At 47.6% G+C, this 19,108-nt stretch overlaps 1 long non-coding RNA gene across 1 annotated transcript in view; it reads right to left on the bottom strand.

Moving 5' to 3' along the window:
• Nucleotides 1-4,501: 4,501 nt before the first annotated feature.
• The window catches only part of LOC112633978, an 82,809-nt gene continuing 68,202 nt past the window's right edge, over nucleotides 4,502-19,108 (bottom strand). Inside the window, exon 4 of the long non-coding RNA XR_003121704.1 lies at nucleotides 4,502-4,618. This is a non-coding gene — a long non-coding RNA (uncharacterized LOC112633978). The remainder of the gene's footprint in view (nucleotides 4,619-19,108) is intronic.

Here is a 19,108-nt window from a genome sequence, read left to right as displayed (position 1 = left end):
AAAAAAAAAAACAAAAAAAAAAAAAAAAAAAAAAAAAACCCAGAGTGTTGATGAGGTTTTAGGCTCTATGCTAGTTCTAAAGAAAAAACTGAGACAGTGTTGTCAATCTCCTTGGTGTCCAGTAGGTGGAGATATAGTCTAAGGTTGTCTGGGACTGCAGTGGAAATTTTAGGGCATTAGGTAGCTTCCAGAGTCTTCTGAGTCTGTGGGAACGAGTAAGCAGGGTGCCTTTTCTGCTTCCCAGTCCGCTCATCCTAACGCACACATACGTCACTTCTCTGCCTTCCCATTCTTAGACACTGGCCTGAGACGGAGATACATACCATGTAGGGAGGAGTGACACCAAGAACTCTACAGTGGGGGAGTGTTGGGAAGAGAGAGATCACAGAGACATTTTAAGAACTTTCCTGAAGTCCAGGTCTTGTGCTATCCAGCACAGATTCTACGTTGGCAGTAAGGTGTCCTCCCTTCTGCCAATCTGGAAATGCCAGTATCTTAAATCCGTGGAGCGACCACCCTCCTAAAATTCTCACACATGTTCAAATCTAAAAGTGACACAAACCAGGAACTGCAGACCAGACAAGATGCACTATAGGTATTCAGCCAGCCATCTGGCATCCATGGACAACAGACATCAAGTTAATGCATGAGTGGACACCCTGCCTGCCAATGGGCACTAGGCCATGACCACCAGTTGGGTACAATCAGCCTGCCAAGGTGAAGGGCATCCCACAGCATTGTGCCTATCAGCTTCCCTGCCACAAACTGAATGGAACTCAGAACTTGAGAGACCTCCTGCCATAGAGAAATAGACTCAGTTCCTCATTGAAAACAACAGGAGAAAGAGAGGCAGGGAAAGGGGGTAACGCTCTATTTTGCCTAAAAATAGTAGCGAAGTCTCTTCGTCCTATCCTTAGAAAAGAAAAGTCTGGAAATTGACCCTTCCCAACCCAGAACTGGAAGTTGGGAGTCAGTAGGAAAAAATGGAATATGATTTTATCCTAATGAGTGAAAGCAAATGTGGCATGATGGAAAGAGCTGACTTGGAATAAAGACACCTGAATTCTGTCCCACATTAGCTGTATGACCTTGGGCAAGTCATTTCCTTTCTCTGGGCCTTGCTTAAAATGAGGACATTGGGCTAGATGATATCTAGAATATTGTCCTCCTCCAACATCTGCTGTTCAGTTCTGAGAAGTAATTGACTTTGCCTTGTTAAAGGTGACCAGTCTAGCACCCACAGAACCCCATGTGACCCCAGACATAAGCTATGTCTGAGCTAAAGGAACTGAGTACTAAAGCAGTGGGGAAATGACAGTTCTGAGCTCCCAATGTCCCTTTCCCACTATCTGTTTCCCACCACTGGGGACCCACTATAGGGATTTGAATATCAGAGATGCAGATCTCCTAATCTTTTGCAGAGTGAGAAGGCTGGAGGCTCCAGTCAGCCTTGTAACCAAAAGAATCTAAAACTACTATTTCAAGAAGAAAGTGATGCTCATCTGGGTAATATTCATCATATTAATATGTATCAAAGCCAGGCACAGTGGTTCATAACTGTAATCCCAGCACTTTGGAAGGCCAAGACAAGAGGGTTGCTTGAGGTCGGGAATTTGAGACCAGCCTGGGCAACATAGCAAGAGCCCTGTCTCTACAAAAAGTAAAATTAGGCCAAGCGCGGTGGCTCACACCTGTAATCCCAGCACTTTGGGAGGCCAAGACGAATGGATCACCTGAGGTCAGGAGTTCAAAGCCAGCCTGACCAACATGGTGAAACCCCATCTCTACTTTAAAAAAAAAAAATCCACAAGTTAGCCAGGCATGGTGGCAGGTGCCTGTAATCTCAGCTACCCTGGAGGCTGAGGCAGGAGAATGGCTTGAACCCGGGAGGTGGAGGTTACAGTGAGCCAAGATCGTGCCATTGCACTCCAGCCTGGGAGACAAGAGTGAAACTCCATCTCAAAAAAAATAAAATAAAATAAAATAAAATTAGCCAGGTACAGTGGTACATGCCTGTAGTCCCACCTACTCAGGAGGCCTAAGTGAGAGGATGGTATGAGCCCAGGAGTTTGAGGTTGCAGTGAGCTATGATCAGGCCACTGCACTTCAGCCTGAGTAATAGAGTAAGATCCTATCTTTAAATACATGTAGATAAATTTTGAGTCTAAAGCCAATCTGTCTCTGATCTCTGCTCCACTGCCCACCCAACCCCACCACCACCAGCAGCAGCAGCTGCTGCCCTTCCTCACTAGTCTCTTCCTGCCCCTTTATATTCACAGTGGGCTGACTGTTAGTTCTTCCTGCCTGTGCAGTTTTCACCTGGTCCCTAGTAAAGGACCTGTCCCTGAATTTATCCTGTGAAGAGAGGAATGCCTTTACTTTCCTTCCAGACATTGATTCACTTCCTTTGCCCAGGTGAGTTTCCATAGGATATTGGAAACATTCCATTTACCAGAGCTTTCATACACACTCAGTCTGAAGAAAATATTCAACTCAACTACTGACAACAGAGAATTTGGGGAGATTCCAGTATGACAAGTAACAATACTCATCTGAGACCTGAGTTCTACCACTTGTCCTCACCTCCACCCTGAGAAATCTTAAATGCCCTCAGGGAAGAAAAGCTAGTCAGACTAATTAATATGTTGTTTTCTCTCACTGAGTTAACTTATGCTGAATTTCAAAGAGAATATCATTTCACATCTCATGTATCAGATGTTGTAGCATGCTCTAATCACCTAGGTTAGGGGTGGGAGAGTAGTTGATAACAATAACTTGAGGTAAAATAAGTATAAGTCATGAATCTTACTTTCAAGAAATTTATAGTATATGTTATCTATACATAAGAAGTTACCCCCAGAATGTAGTTACTTGAAACAACAATAAACATTTATTCTCTCTCTCAGTTTCTGTGGGTCAGGAATTCAAGGGCAGTTTAGCGAAGCAGTTCTGCCTTGATATCGCTCTTGAAGCTGTAGTCAAGATGTCAGCTAGGGCTGTAGTTATCTGCAAGCTTGACTGGGGTTGACCACTCTGTACTGCAAGCAGGTTCACACACATGGATGGCAAGTTGGTGCTGGCTTTTGGTGGAAGGCCTCAGTTTCTCTCCACATTGGCCTCTCCATAGGGCTGCTTGGTGGCTGCTTGGTGGCTGGCAAGAGATCCGAGAGAGACCATGGTGGAAACTGCAATGTCTCTTATGATTTCGTGTTAAAAGTTACACATGTCACTTCCACAGTATTGTGTTGGTTACATGGGCCAGCCGTCATTCAGCGTAGGAAGGGAAAACAGAAAGGGCATGAATACCAAGAGAGGAAGGTCAATGAGGCCATCTTGGAGGCTACCACATACATCTATCTGGGATTTCAAAGTTATGCTAAAAAGCAATGCTAAATAGAAGAGCTACTATGTTTATAAACCTAGAACTTTGAATATGCTCATGATAGAATAAATTTCATAGTTTTTCACAAAATGCCATTGAATAAGTGACTTCAGTAAACTCTATTTTCATTGAAACTTGGTTTTTATTTTGCGCTCCTTGAAAACATTCTTCAGAGTAGGCTAAGGGATTTAATGAATTATATGGTTATCTTAATTTTCATTCAAAGGATATCAGCCATGCTGCTACAACAAAGAAACCCACAAATATAGTGAGCCTCTTACTTCAAATAAAGTACTAGTACAGAGATATATGGAGTAGATGGTCTTTGATAGAAAAGGCTTGCATCTCTGGGTCCATGGTGGCTGCTTAATGTGTCACCATGTCATAGCAAGCAGAAGGATGAAAGAGTGAGAGAGCAACTACCTTTCCTTTTTAAAGACATGACCCAGAAGTTACACACATTGCTTCACTCACATTCCATTGACCAGAACATAGTTATGGGACCACCTCTAATTGCAAGAGAGGCTGGGCAGTGTAGTATCTAGCTGGCAGCCATGCACCCTGCTAAGATTTACTGTGTGGAGAGCAGGGTAGCAGAGTCATGCTATTAAAAGAAAGAAGAGACAGGACCATGAGAATTAGTGGTCTCTGCCACACTTACAAAATATAAGTTGTGGAGACAGGTCAGGTGACAAAAGTTAACAAGTAATTGGACCACATCTCTGGATCCAATTCAGTAATTAGATGCACATTAAAAACATGATAGTAAGAAATGCTATCTTGCTAGAAGACCACCTTGTAAAAAACAATGTCATACAATTCAGAAATTAGTTTTGTAATGTTGCTGTGTTATGTTTACCATTGCTTTAAAAACAGGCTCAATTTATTCAAATATTTGTTTATCCAGGTAATGTGCTTGGCAGTGGAAAAACAGAAGTAAACAAGATCCTTACCTCACAGAACTTAGTCTAAAAGGAGAGACAAACAGGAAGATACAATATAGTGGGGTAGGTGCTGTGACTAGTGAAATCAGGAGTACTGGGTGGGGGATTAATGAAGCCTTCTTGGAGGAATTAGTGTTTGTGCTGGGACTTGATCTATAAAATACATTACATTCAATCCCAGCTACTCAGGAGGCTGAGGCACGAGAATCACTTGAACCCCAGGAGGTGGAGGTTGCAGTGAGCCAAGATCACACCACTGCACTCCAGCCTGGGCGACAGAGTGAGACTCCATCTCAAAAAAAAAAAAAAAAAAAAAACACAATATTACAGAGAGCACATCAGAGTTTAAATAGATTTCAGATTTATCAAACAGACTGAATGAGGCTTTAATATTTACAACCAAGTACTGTAACCATACATATAGCATATTAGTTTCATTATCCCAACAAATCTATGAGAAAGATATTACTACCGTTTTACAGATTAAGATATTGAGACCCAAGGAGGTTAAGTAACTTGCCAAGGTTACATATCTATTAAGTAAGGAAGGCAACATTCAAACTCAAGTCTTTTCAGATGACTTCCCTGTGCAAAATAAAAGCACATTAACAAAAAGCAAACATTATCATTAAAAATTCTGGCCAGGCGCAGTGGCTCATGTCTGTAATCCCAGCACTTTGGGAGGCTGACCCAGGCAGATCACAAGGTCAGGGGTTCGACACCAACCTGACCAACATGGTGGAACCCCATCTGTACTAAAAATACAAAAATTAGCTGGGGGTGGTGGCGCATGCCTGTAATCCCAGCTACTCAGGAGACTGAGGCAGAAGAATCGCTTGAACCTGGCAGGCGGTGGTTGCAGTGAGCCAAGATCACGCCATTGCACTCCAGCCTGGACAACACAGCAAGACTCAGTCTAAAAAAAAAAAAAATTCTATGGAATATGCTTTCATAAAATATTTAGAGTTGCTTCTTTCATAGGTGCATCCAAATGTATTCAATTTCTAAATTATCCAAGGACTTCATTAATACCCTGGATAATTAAGTGCTAGACCATGTACTCCAGACTATAAGCCTAGGACTTCAGAAGAGTGGCACATTGCCGAGATTTAGAATGAGCTGGGGAAGGCTGGGCTCAGTGGCTCACGCCTGTCATCCCAGCACTTTGGGAGGCCAAGGCAGGCAGATCACTTGAGGTCAGGAGTTCAAGACCAGCCTGGCCAACATGGTAAAACCCCGTCTCTACTGAAAATATAAAAATTGGCCAGACCTGGTGGTGGGCGCCTGTAATCCCAGCTATTCAGGAGGCTGAGGCAGGAGAATCACTAGGAGGCGGAGGTTGCAGTGAGCCGAGATCATGCCACTGCACTCCAGACTGGGTAACAGAGCAAGACTTCATCTCAAATAAATAAATAAATATTTTGTTTTTGTTTTTTTTTTTTTGAGACGGAGTCTCGCTGTGTCGCCCAGGCTGGAGTGCAGTGGCTGGATCTCAGCTCATTGCAAGCTCCGCCTCCCGGGTGTTTACACCATTCTCCTGCCTCAGCCTCCCGAGTANTTTTTGTTTTTGTTTTTTTTTTTTTGAGACGGAGTCTCGCTGTGTCGCCCAGGCTGGAGTGCAGTGGCTGGATCTCAGCTCATTGCAAGCTCCGCCTCCCGGGTGTTTACACCATTCTCCTGCCTCAGCCTCCCGAGTAGCTGGGACTACAGGCGCCCACCACCTCGCCCGGCTAGTTTTTTGTATTTTTTAGTAGAGACGGGGTTTCACCGTGTTAGCCAGGATGGTCTCGAACTCCTGACCTCGTGATCCGCCCGTCTAGGCCTCCCAAAGTGCTGGGATTACAGGCTTGAGCCACCGCGCCCGGCCTAATAAATATTTTAAAATAAAATAAAGAATGAGATGGGGAAGCTTATGCAGGGCTTGCTTGGATGGGCCTTGATGACCAATACAGAGGACAGTGCATTCCAGACACTGAAATCACAGGCGCAAAGCTGAAGGCAAAATGGGCACATTAGTGAGACAGTGCTGAGACACTGAGACCCAAATGACTAAAGTAGAAGGTGTATTTGAAAGAAGCTTTCTGGTTCTCCCAGGTACAGGTCAGGAGAACGGAGAGATTGGAGACCTCAGGGTCAGTTTACCCTCATTTAAGTGGCCATGGTAGCTGTGACCTACCCTCACTTTTCTAGGAAAAAATATATCCCAGCATTCCCAAGATCTTCTCTCTTCAGTGTAATCATATTGTCACCTTGAATATCAAAAGACATATATTATTTTCCTAATGCTGGTCCAGGGCTGTACCAATTGACAGACACAATCTTTGCTTTATTCAAGTTTCCAGTCTGATAGGATACAGACAATTCAGAAAACAAAATGGGGCAAACTTAGCCCAAAATTAAAGCCTCATGATTCCCTTAAGATGTCAAAGTGCTTACAGCTGTACCATGTAGGGGCCATAACAAATGCTACATTTAAGAGGACACTAGGCATGGGTGGGGTGGTCCCAGGCTTGATAAGGTTACTTATGCCCCCAAATCCTTGTGGTCAACCCAGAACAGTCGCCTGGAAAAGGACTGATGGACAGGACACCTTTCCTCCAAAGGAATCCTGCCTCTCCTATATGCCCCGAAATGAGCATGAGTGGGAAGCTAACCAGAGGGAAAAATAGGAGGTGCTGTTAGGGTCAGACAGGATCCAGCAGCCTGGACCCAAGCGTGCGGAAAAGGCCATTGTCTGAGTGGCTTTCTGGACTTCCTGCCCTCAAACACCTACCCCGCCCAACATGCACACTCAATCTCTTGCCTCCTGTTCTGCCATCACTGTGATTAGGAGGCACTACCCACCAAGAGGACGACAGACCACTGAGGTTCTCCTAAAGTGAGAAGGGAAATCACCCAGACCCATTCCCAGTGGGGAAGGGCAAAAAGATAACACAGAGCAGGCCTTTAAGATTACTAGAGAAAAGTGTTTCCAGATCTTAACGAAGATCAGGATCCTCCTTATCTCTCAACCCTCACTCATTTCTCCTAGTTCTACTTATCCAGAAGACGTAGAGTTTTCTGGCACAAGTGAGCAACAGCTGGATGGGGGCGGGGGTGTGTCTGTGTAGGTGTCTGTGCCTCTAGGCATGTCCCAGTGGTTTTTATGTGTGGGAGAGAAGTCAGCAAACAGGGTGTGGTTGTGGGTGTGTCTCACGTGGCATGAGGCATCCACAGAGCAGTTCTGTTGAAATCCCTGGGCTCCCTGCTCTACCAGCCCTGGCTTTGAGTCCATTTCATGACCCTGATGAGACCAGATTCCCAGCTGATGACGCCCATTCCCAATCACCAGCTTCCAGCTCTTTGGCCCCTCCCCCATCCACACGCTTACTCCTCTGGCAGGCTAACTGGGCTTTTGGCTGGGAACTGAGCTCAAAGCGGAAACAGGCAGTTGGGAGGTGTGATTTATGTCTCTGACTTCACCCCAGGCTGGAGCCCAAACACTTGGACCCTCCCCGCAAGTACCCGTCTGGCAAATTCTCTCCTCCCCCTCAAAATCTCAGGCTCTTCTAGCTGGTCAGAGGTCTTCCAGGCAACCCCATCCTCACTACCATCCCCCCTCTCCACTAACACTACCACTCACACCTGTAGCTCCTGCTGATTACAGTGATAGAAGAATTAACTTCACTATTACCCACAGGAGGCAGGATTCTATCAGCCCCAAACAATAGGTAAATCCCTCCATATATCTAATTTCCTTCTCTCCTGCTGTTGACCAGTAGTTGGTAGAAACAAAGGGGAGCTAACTCACTCAGAATTCTACCTCTGGCCTCTCAAGCTCTCTTTGCAGATTTAAAGTAATCCTCAATCCTGTGATTGTTTCTATGTCTAGAGACTTCTTATAAACATTCTCAAAGACATCAGAGTGCCATTTTCTTGCTCCTGATCAGTAACTTGATGCATATCTTTATCTGCCATTTGTCAAGAGCTGGAAAGCACTCTCCCACCCCCCACAATCGGGAAGCCTAGAGTCAGAAAATACCTTGCTAGGAAGTGAGAGTCCTCTAACTCCTTCCAGGGGCTCCCACCTTTACCACTTAGAAAATCCTACTACAAATCTAGTTTCTTCTTTTCTCACTTTTAAAGATTCCTCATCAATCAAATGCCCTTGTTAACTTTAGAGAATAGTTGAGGAGGATTAAATGAGGAAATCAATTTGAAAGATACAAAATGCTGCTTCATAGGATTATTTTGAGGTTAAATGAGGTCACATATGTAAAATGCTTAGATCTATACGTGGTACTGGATAACTATTAGCTGTTTTCTCCTGTAATATCTCAAAAATTGGGGAGGGAACTGGGAGTTTGCCCTTCCTAGGCATCTAGAGCCCATGGGCTTATTATAACCTTGTTGGATAGGGAAGCTCAGATTCCTAGGTTTTAGTTTCTGAAAGTACATCGTTGCATGAATGAATGAATCCATGCTCCATTCAGTTTTCTGGGGTCTGGCCTCTCCTTCCCTGGCTTCCTTCCCATCACCCCCTACAGAGCCTTTCCCCTAGATCACTGAGCTCATCCTGGTTACCAATTATTTGTTTATTCCTAGCCCCCACACAAGGACTCCAGCCCCAACCCTGGTTTTCCCCGGAGTTCCTGTATGAGAATCTGAATGTGTTGGGGTAAGATGGAACCTCAAGGATCACCTAGCCCAATTTCTTTGATTTAGGAAAGACAAAATTGAAAGCCAAAGAAGGGCAGACATGCTCAAGTTGGAACTTCCAAGTCAAGTACCTGGATTCAGCCCAGGGGGTCCCTGTGTGCTTTCAAGGGAAAAAGAATTCTCATCCCCTTCTTCATTTCTTTCTCTCAGTGAGTAGAATAAATCACTATTTTTAACTACCTAAAACATGAGCAAAAGCTGGAGAAAGGCTCAAGTAAGTCCCTCCACATACAAGCTTACTGGCTTCTTCCTTATTTTCCCGGGTCTTCTCTAATCCTTATATCTGCCCCTTCTTGCATTCTTCCCTTCCTCCACCTCCAGTCACACTTAGATGGCTTCTGTGCTAACGTGTATGTCATTTGCACATCAACAATAGATCAATAGATTTGGGGGTTTTTTTGTGTTTGTTTTTTTGTTTTGTTTTGTTTTTTTGAGACGGAGTCTCACTCTGTCTCCCAGGCTGGAGTGCAGTGGCACAATCTCGGCTCACTGCAAGCTCCGCCTCCCGGGTTTACGCCATTCTCCTGCCTCAGCCTCCCGAGTAGCTGGGACTACAGGCGCCCGCCGCCACACCCAACTAATTTTTTGTATTTTTAGTAGAGACAGGGTTTCACCATGTTAGCCAGAATGGTCTCGATCTCCTGACCTCGTGATCCACCCGCCTCAGCCTCCCAAAGTGCTGGGATTACAGGTGTGAGCCACCGCACCCAGCCTTGTTGTTTTTTTGAGACAGAGTCTTACTCTTTTGCCCAGGCTGGAGTGCAGTGGCATGATCTTGGCTCACTGCAACCTCCACCTCCCAGTTTCAAGCAATTCTCATGCCTCAGCCTCCTCAAGCAGCTGGGATTACAGGCGTGCGCCACCATGCCCAGCTAATTTTTTGTATTTTAGTAGAGACGAGGTATTACCATGTTGCCCAGGCCCAGGCTGGTCTCAAACTCCTGAACTCAGGCAATCCACCCGCCTTGGCCTCCCAAAGTGCTGGGATTACAGGTGTGAGCCACTGCGCCCGGCCTAGATTTGTTTTTAAAAAGTGAATTTGTTGCTGAGCACAGTGGCTCATTCCTGTAATCCCAACACTTTAGGAGGCCAAGGCAGGAGGATCACTTGAGCCGAGGAGTTCGAGACCAGCCTAGGCAAACATAGTGAGACCCTGTTCCTACAAACAAACAAAGAATTAGTTTAAAAAGGAAAAGAAGAATGGGTCAATGGCTTTCTCTGAAAGTGTTTAGTCTGAATCCAACACCTAGGTCCAAAGTGGGGTACACTTGACCAGCAGCTTCTGTGAGCATGACCACCCCATAAGCCTCATAAAGGCATTCCTTTTGCCTTTGCCAGTGAGTCTCTAGCATTCCAAAGATAAACCTAGTGGACTGGTCTTTCCTAAAGTAAAGCCAGATTGCTTGGGTTTGAATCCCAGCTCTTCTGCTTACCTTGGGCAAGTTTGTGCCTCAGTTTCCTCATTTTATGGAATAGGTCAATAGTACCTCCCTGATAGAGGGGCAGTGCCAATTAAACAAGTTAATACATACAAAGCTCTTAGAATGCATACTATGTAGCATAAAGCATAAGCTATTATTATTATAGGAGAGACAATAACTCCAGGAAGCTGTGCCTCCACCTCCACCCCCCATACATACTTGAGCCATGTGGCATGGTTCCTCTCTCTTCCTGGGATCTCATTACCCTTCTCCAAACCTGCCCATCTGGCCCCTGTACAGTCTTACCCTTAGCCAACCCCCAGCTCTACCCCTGGGGCCCAAACCTGGGTGTAGGGGAGGGAAGAAGAAAGAAAAAACGTGGCCATTTTAGGGCAGAAGAGCTGTTAGAGGGGAGAAGGGGTGGGGGCAACAGGGAAGTGGACCCAGAGTTGGGAAGCTCCTTATTGGGAAAGGCCCCCGTCTGATTCTGGGAGACAGAGGCCAGGCCTGGGCACTCAGCCAAGTCCAAAGAGCAGGCCCCAGGCCCTAGTCCTGGCCCCCAAACCAGCACCAGTGAAGAGACTAAATATTCAGTTGCTTTGGGCCCTTCTCCAGACAGTCACAGGACACTTTCCCTACCCCAACCTCACCTCTTCTGACAAAATACCCATGGTGATTAAAGTAGCTAGAACCAGGAGTACAACGTCTCTGTGTATATATATGTGTGCTGGGAGGAGGGAGAGACTCATGCTTCCGGGCCATAATAAGGTCAAACCACTGTTCCAAAAGTGGCTGTCTCTAGGACACTGCCCACCACCCACAACCCCCACTACCTCCCCCCAAGTCCAACGGCTGGCTGTGAACTCCTCCTACAGGAATTCAGCCAGTTCTGGGGAGACTGCTGATGAGGGGGGGCCCAAGGGTGAGTAACGGTTCCCGTGGGGATCGGGGTGCCCATGACTAATCAATGAGAGGGTGAGAAATAAAACTTACATTCCTTGACTTGTAGGGCAGTAGCTGGAGGTGGGAGGTGGGGCAGGGGCAGACTGAAGCAAGGACAGCCAAGTAGGGACGCAGAGAGGGAAGCGAGGCTGAGGTGGGGGTAGGGAGCCTTTCCAGCCCTGCTCTCTCCACATCTCAGGCTGAAGGAGAGGCAGGCCCCAGGTAACCAAACACCTGGGTTTCTGCTTCCCATCCCCTGGCAAATAAGCTTCTCCTCCAGTTCATTCAATCCAGGGCTACAGACTTTGAATGGGCTGAGGGAAGGGCACACTGACATCTCATTTGCATTCCTCAGCCCCTACCCCACTTATCTAGGAGTCCCTGTGCCCAGAAGACCCGGCTTGGAAAAACTCCCCTGTGCAAGACTGAGAGCTAGACTAAGGGCATAAGAGCGGAAATGAGCCGGGAGCCAAGATGCTGAGAGAAGGAAGGAAGCCAGCCTGCTGCCACAAAGGAGTCAGGAAAGAGAGGGAACAAACAGCCAAGTGCTTCCTGCCCATCCCCTTCCCTGCCTCCCCACCAACCTCCTCCAGCCTGTCCAGACATCTCAGGCCCAGGGGGAGTGGGGAAAGGAGAGCAGAGACCCACACGAAATGCCCTCTAAAGCTTCCAGCTCAGCAGCCTTCATGGCAGAGGCCAGGGCTATTCTCAAAGCAGCTCCTGTATCATAGCTAGATGATCACTCCCATGTCAGCCAGTTCCAGAAGCCCCCTTACCCCAATTTCCTCCACCAAAGTGACCCATTCCTCTCTGTTTCAAGCTTGCTTTCTCTGGCCCTCCAGTATCTGCAGTTGAAAGAGAACACCATGAGTTTGGGAAGGGACGTGGTGGTGGGGAGGGTTGGGAGAGTTTTAAGAACAGGCAGCCCTCTTCCCCAAACTGCTATCTCACCTCCCACTGCACTAGTACGAGAGCAGGGGCAATCACACCTCACACACACGCACCCCAACTTTAGCCGATTGACAGCTCAGGATACAGATACACCCATGCAAATACACCAACACAAACATGTTCAGATTTTCAGACCATACACACACACAGAGGGAGGTTTTCACCTCACAGGCACATTCACATCACACAGGATCTTTTCCCAGCCTGGCCGGCACAAATGGTGAACATGAGAAAGATGTAGAAACCTGGGCCAACTTGGACCCAAAATATATTCCAGGTTTGGCCCTTCTCCAGACCTGTTTCTCCTTTCCTTGCTACTCTCCCAGGGCTTTCCCATGCAGAACACAGGAGAAGGTGGAGAGGCGGCACCTGAGGGTGCTCTGTTCCTAAGCTGTGATACTCAGTCAGCTCTGTCTGCGTTTCTGGAACCCAGCCCCCCTCCCTGAGGTGATCACATGGAAAATGTCCAGCTGCGGTTGCTTGGAGAGATGAGCTCAGCCAGTCTGAGTGGGGCTGGGGGCCTGGACTCAGCGTCAGACTTTCCACTTCGGACCTTACCCCTCCTCCCACCTCCAAATACCACTCCAGGGATTCAGGAGCAGGAAAGGGGCCAAAGGGACTTCTGACACAAATGTCGCAGTCTTGAACTGGTTCAGAGGGGAAGGGTGGACACTGATGAAGGGCAGAACAGATCTGGAAGCACCTCTAGTCTGCTTCATTCCTGCATACCCACTTCAGGGAAATAAATCCAAAGATAGACCAAAAAAGACAAGGGAGACTAGCTTGCAGTGTAAGAAGTGGGGGAAGATGACTTCAGAAAGTCACTTCAGAAAGTCATCTTCCCAGGGGTGGGAGGGGGAGGGTGGGGAACTCAAGAAAGAGTAGATTCAACTCAATGACCTCAAAATGACAAAGGACATAGAAAGCTGTGTCCTAAATGGAAAGCTGGGGGTGGCAGAGGAAGGAGCAGACCGGTGTTCCACACTGCCTCTCATCGGCCAATGAAGAGTTCCTGACCTGGCAGGAGGAAAGGATGAGTCCCTTAATCCAGTCTTCCAAAGTCTATTTCCCACTCTCCGTGACTCTGCACCCCTGCCCTCCCTCTCCTCACGTTCCTTTCCCTCTATCCCTCCTCTCTTTTGTGTGCTTCCCCTTTCCTGTCTCCTTTCCTCTCACCTACCATCTTTCTAGGATCCTCCTTCCTGGTTCCTCCACCCACTTCTCCTTCACCAATCCCTAGCCACTCTGTCTTTTCCTCTCTCTAAACCCTCTCTGTCTACCTCTGTGCTCTTATTTATGTCTCCAACCTAACCCATTTCCCCCTCCTTCTCCCTCCTTATTCTCCCCAGCATAACCCACAGAGCTTTATACATAGTAAGCATTCAAAATAGATACTACTTAGATCAATGGCATTTATTAATTAATGTCCCTTACACAATTCTAGGAACTTAGAGCAGACTGAGATCTTTATTAGTTAAAATGTTGGAGCCACGAAAGGTTTTGGTTTTTTTTTTGTTTGTTTTTTTTTGAGACGGAGTCTCGCTCTCTTGCCCGGGCTGGGGTGCAGTGGCCGGATCTCAGCTCACTGCAAACTCTGTCTCCCAGGTTCACGCCATTCTTCCGCCTCAGCCTCCCGAGTAGCTGGGACTACAGGCACCCACCACCTCGCCCAGCTAGTTTTTGTATTTTTTAGTAGAGACGGGGTTTCACCGTGTTAGCCAGGATGGTCTCGATCTCCTGACCTCGTGATCCGCCCGTCTCGGCCTCCCAAAGTGCTGAGATTACAGGCTTGCGCGACCGCACCTGGCCAACACGAAAGGTTTTGATCTGAGAAGTAACATCATCAGAGCCTTAGTTTAGGAAGATTAATTTGCCCGCAAAGAGTAGGGTGGATTTCAGGGGAAAATGAGACCCTTTTTTTTCATTTTCTCTCGTTCTTTCTTCAACTGTTTCTTTCTCTCTGACTTCTTCACCATCTGACAGGCTTCCCCACCTGACCACAACTTCCTCTCTCCCTTCAGTGAGTCTTCCCTCCTTCCTTGAGTTTTCCTTCCCTTTACCCCTATTCTGCCCTTCCTCCTCTCAACAACCCCCCCTTCCTAGAACATCTGTAAGCAATCGGCTTCTAGAGAGGGGTAGGGTTGAGATTTCCCAGCCAGCTGTGGGGGTGTGGCCAGCTGTGGCCGACTGGGTGGAAGAGTGTGGCCTGAAGGGAGGGCCGCTCTCCCTAGAGGTGAAAGCTTGGAGTACCATTCCACCGTTCCTGTTCCTAGGCACGAAGCTCTTTAATCAAACCCCAAACTTCTCTTCTTTCCAGGTCAATCTCATCACACACCCCTTTTCTATCTGAGAGACCTGGAAGCCGTAACCCTACCTCCCAGTTCCACAATTCTATCATCTGGAACCCTCTAGCCACATGTAGATTAGAGACTGGAAGAAGGCATCCAAAATCCCAACTGCTGGACATCTGTTGAAGGGAATATAAACCGAAGGGTCAGAAAGCTCCTCCTCTTGGCTTCTCCCTTAGGGCTTTGAATCCAATCAAGGACTGAGGCCAGAGGTGGGGGGTGTGGGTATTCTTTCTTACTACAGGTAAAGCAGGAAGTTCAATACATTTTTGTACATTAGACCCAGAAGTAACCACTTGTGAATTGTGAATGTATAAACTGTATACAACATTACCTTCTTTTATACTATTATCTCAATTTAGTAAGCCTCAACCTTGGAGTCCAGGGGTTAAGAATCTTCTAAGGCTTTGTCCCTCCTCAAGTTATAGCTCTGGAAGAAACGGAGGGGGCTCTGCTTCCCAGGAGTGCTCTGTGTCACCGGGCTCATAAATATCAGCCCAAGACTCTCCATTTTACTTTTATGTACTGGCTGCTGGGGACACCTGGAACCTTTGCAGGAATTGCTGTAAACCCCACTTATCCCCTAGTTCAGCACCCTAACAGGTTAGCTCTCCCTGAAGAGAAAGGCAAGGGGATGGACCTATTCTTCTTAGCCCTGTACATGATCCCTGGAAAACAAATGTGCTCATTGTGAGGTGATGATGGACAGGGAGGAATTTGCAGCCAAGGAAGGAGTGTATGTGTTTGTTTGGGGGTAGAGAGATGAGGAGCGCTAGAGGTCCAGAGAACTCATGAGGAAGACTTATGAAAACCAAGGAGAGGGACATGCTGGGCCCCATCCCCAACTTTGTGCCATTGTGTTAAGGACTAATGGCACACTATGCTCTACAAACACACACACACACCCTGATTCCTACCTGATCAGAGATGCTGTTATCTCTATAAAGCCAGAAAGAGCTGAGGCTAGTAACATAGCATGTCTGGGTTTGGAGTGCAATCTGTGGCCTCCTGTCTTCCTCCCCAGCCTCTTCCGATGCCCTTTCTGTCTGGGATTGATAATCCTTCCCAAGAGAGGGCTGGAAATGGCAGTCGGACTTGTAGAGGTGGGAGGAAACGCCTGGCTCATCCTCAACCCCTCACAGCCCCAGTCGGATGTGCACTGGGAATCCTGGTGCTCCAGGTCCCTTCCTGATGGGCTCCAGATGTGCTTACATCTGGGAAGGCCATCCCAGGAAACTGACACTCCCACCCACAGCTCCCACCCCGGATGGTTCTCTCCTCTAACTTCCAGGCCCTTGAGCTGAGAAGCTTCAGGCACCCCTTTCCTCTTGAGAGGTAGGTACAAGGCAGCAAAGGGGAGAGAAAGGAAAGTCATGGGGGTGGCCTGAGTGAGCAGATAAAATGAGGTCAATGTTTAGGACACCCCAGAGGATCTTATTTTCCTTTTAACTTCCTATCTGGGGTTGTTACATTTTGCCGTAGCATTCTGGTGCCTCCAAAAATGCCAAAAATAAATTGAGAAAAACTCAAGAACTTTTGGAAGAGAAGACATTAGCAAGAGTGGGGGAAATTCCTTCCCACTGATCTGCTTAATCTGGATTCCTGACACTCTTCTGTCAGTGCCCACCCCTAGTCCCTGTCCCCCTGTGCCTCCCCAACCTAGTCTCGCCTGGAAAAACTCCCAGTTTTTTCCCCACAGAGGTATCTAGTCATAAGAGTCTGAGTCTCTCTCTGTCGCCGAGGCTGGAGTGCAGTGGTGCTATCTCAGCTCACTGCCACCTCCACCTCCTGGGTTCAAGCAATTTTCCTGCCTCAAACTTCTGAGTAGCTGGGATTACAGGCTCCTGCCACCACACCCAGCTAATTTTTTGTATTTTTAGTAGAGACAGGGTTTCACCATGTTAGCCAGGCTGGTCTCAAACTTCTGACCTCAGGTGATCTGCCCACCTCACCCTCCCAAAGTGCTGAGATTACAGGCGTGAACCATCACATCTGGCTCTAGTCACAGTCTTAATCACTGGGTTCAGAGTCCTGGAGCAACAAAAGAACCCAAGCATCTTATCGCTAATATCTGCTTTTGTCACCCTAGTCAACATCTTTCATCCACCCCTCCTGTGCTGTGTGCAAACTGGGGATAGAAAAAGGAGAGGAGTCTGGGTTTATTTTAGGCATAGGACGCAGAGCAGGGGTTTCTCCTGGGTCAGACAGGGGGTGGGGATGGTGGAGGTGACTCACAGATGATAGAGCCCTCAGTTCCTCTAGGCAGAGACCTGAGTCAGAGCAGCAACAGAGCCTGAGGGTGCAGATGGTCTACTCCTGTACTTTCCAATTTCCCTCTCTTAGACATACACATACACACACACAGAATGGATCCTGGTATAACTGGGCTCCTATTCTACTTCTGGAAATCCCCCCATCCCCGCCTTCAGCTTCATAATTTTCCTAAATATCCCACCTTCCTTCACTCTGTGAGATCCAACTTCTTTGTTTGCTTGTTTGTTTTTGTTTTGTTTTGTTTTTGAGATGGAGTCTCATTCTGTCACCCAGGCTGGAGTGTGATGGCGCAATCTCGGCTTACTGCAACCTCTGCCTCCCAGGTTCAAGCAATTCTCCTGCCTCAGCTTCCCAAGTAGCTGGGATTACAGGCACCCACCACCGCACCTGGCTAATTTTTGTATTTTTACTAGAGACAGGGTTTCATCATGTTGGCCAGGCTGGTCTCGAACCCCTGACCTCGTGATCCACCCACCTTGGCCTCCCAAAGTGCTGGGATTATAGGCATGAGCCACTGCGCCCGGCCTAGGAAGTTTTATTTCATGGACACCTCAGCCTCCACCACCCCTACCCAACCAGGCTTTTTACAGCCCAACAAGACCTGAGTCTGTTTCTTGAAACCAAGGCATCCAGCCTCAGTGTTCTCAGAATTTCCAGGCATTTGAGAATCTTAAAGAAGCCACTGAGTCTCACCCCAGAGAAATCACATACATACGGACAAAAACTTCCATCCAGTTTCAGAGGATTAATGGATTGTATACCCAATCTTCCCCACCCCACCCCAAAGACAATGGATCTAGGTTATAATTCCTACTCTAGGATCTTCCCCCATACCCCTGTAGAAACCCAGCCTGGTTTACAGGGCTGACATTGCAGTGGGAAAAGCAATGGCTTTGAAATCTACTGGGACTGGGTTTGGATTTCACCTCTGCCCCTTTCTGTTGGCCTTCACTTAGTCACTTCTCTCCTTCAGGCCTCAGTTTCCTAACAGTAAAATGAGGATCATGATACCTTCAGTGCTGGATAAGTTGGGATAAATGGGATAGAGGCAGATTAAAGGTCAAGCCCAGGGCCAGGAATACAGCATGTGCTAAATAAACCATTATCAGTACTCCCCACCCTTCTTCCACGCTACTAAAATTCAGCATGACTCCTGGCATTAGAACTTGCACCTGTATCCTGAACTCCTCTGTGGAAATTCACTCTTCTGGTTCTAAAACTCCAGCCTTCAAGGCAAGCAGGCTGGCGACAACAGGAGCCTGGTGAGTGTCCTGGCCTTGCCCTTCACCTTCTTCCTCTCCATCAAGCAGACCGTGATTCATAACAGTCAGTCATCACAGCAAATCATTCCTATTGAGCAGTGAAGAGACAGAGGGTACCAAAGAGGTCAGGTTTCAGAGAAAAAACAGAGGCACTTGGAGACACACAGCCTTGGCCAGAGAAAGGCTGAGAGATATACAAGACGAAAAGAAAAAGCTGAGAGAAGATAGAGCATTTAGAGGGACAGTGGGCTTAGAGGAGAAGGCAGTGGGTTTGGAATCTAAACACTTAGGTTCTAGACTCACCGCTAACTGGCTAGCCATATGACCCTGGACAAATCACTTCATCTCTCTACACCTATTTCCTCTTCTGAAGAAGAGTGGACTGACGGCTTCTACCCCTCCTCACTGTCCTTTCTAGGTCAGCTTCCAGGCCTGGAGGTCTGTGCTGAAGTAGCTCTAATTAGGAGGGGACCCCAAGTTCAGGCTGAACCCTGAGCAGAGGAAGAGAGGACCAGGCAAAGGCAGGCATGGTGAGAGGAAAGGCAGGAGGTGTTGGGGCCACTGGGAGAGGACTTATAAGGGCAGAAAAAGCCAAGAGAGGAGGGATATTGGGGAGAGTAGAAAGGCCAGCCAAAGAATGACTAAGGGGCTCCCGGTGTAAACAGGAGCAGGGAATGGACAGGGAGGGGGCCTGTTTGAGTTGGCCAAGGCTGGGGGTGGAGTGGGGAGGAGGACTCGGGCAGGACGCTATGTCCCCTGTCCCCCACCAAGGCTCCTGGGAGGAGCTGAGTCACGCACCTCCTTCCCTGCACCCCCCCCCCCCCCCACCCCCAATCTCCCAAATCCTGGGAAAATCTAAAGAGTTTGCCTAGACTGAGAAAGGAGA

The sequence above is a fragment of the Theropithecus gelada genome, chromosome 11 (assembly GCF_003255815.1).
Source record: "Theropithecus gelada isolate Dixy chromosome 11, Tgel_1.0, whole genome shotgun sequence".
Lineage (NCBI taxonomy): Eukaryota > Metazoa > Chordata > Mammalia > Primates > Cercopithecidae > Theropithecus > Theropithecus gelada.
This window is presented reverse-complemented; position numbering and strand designations above follow the sequence as displayed.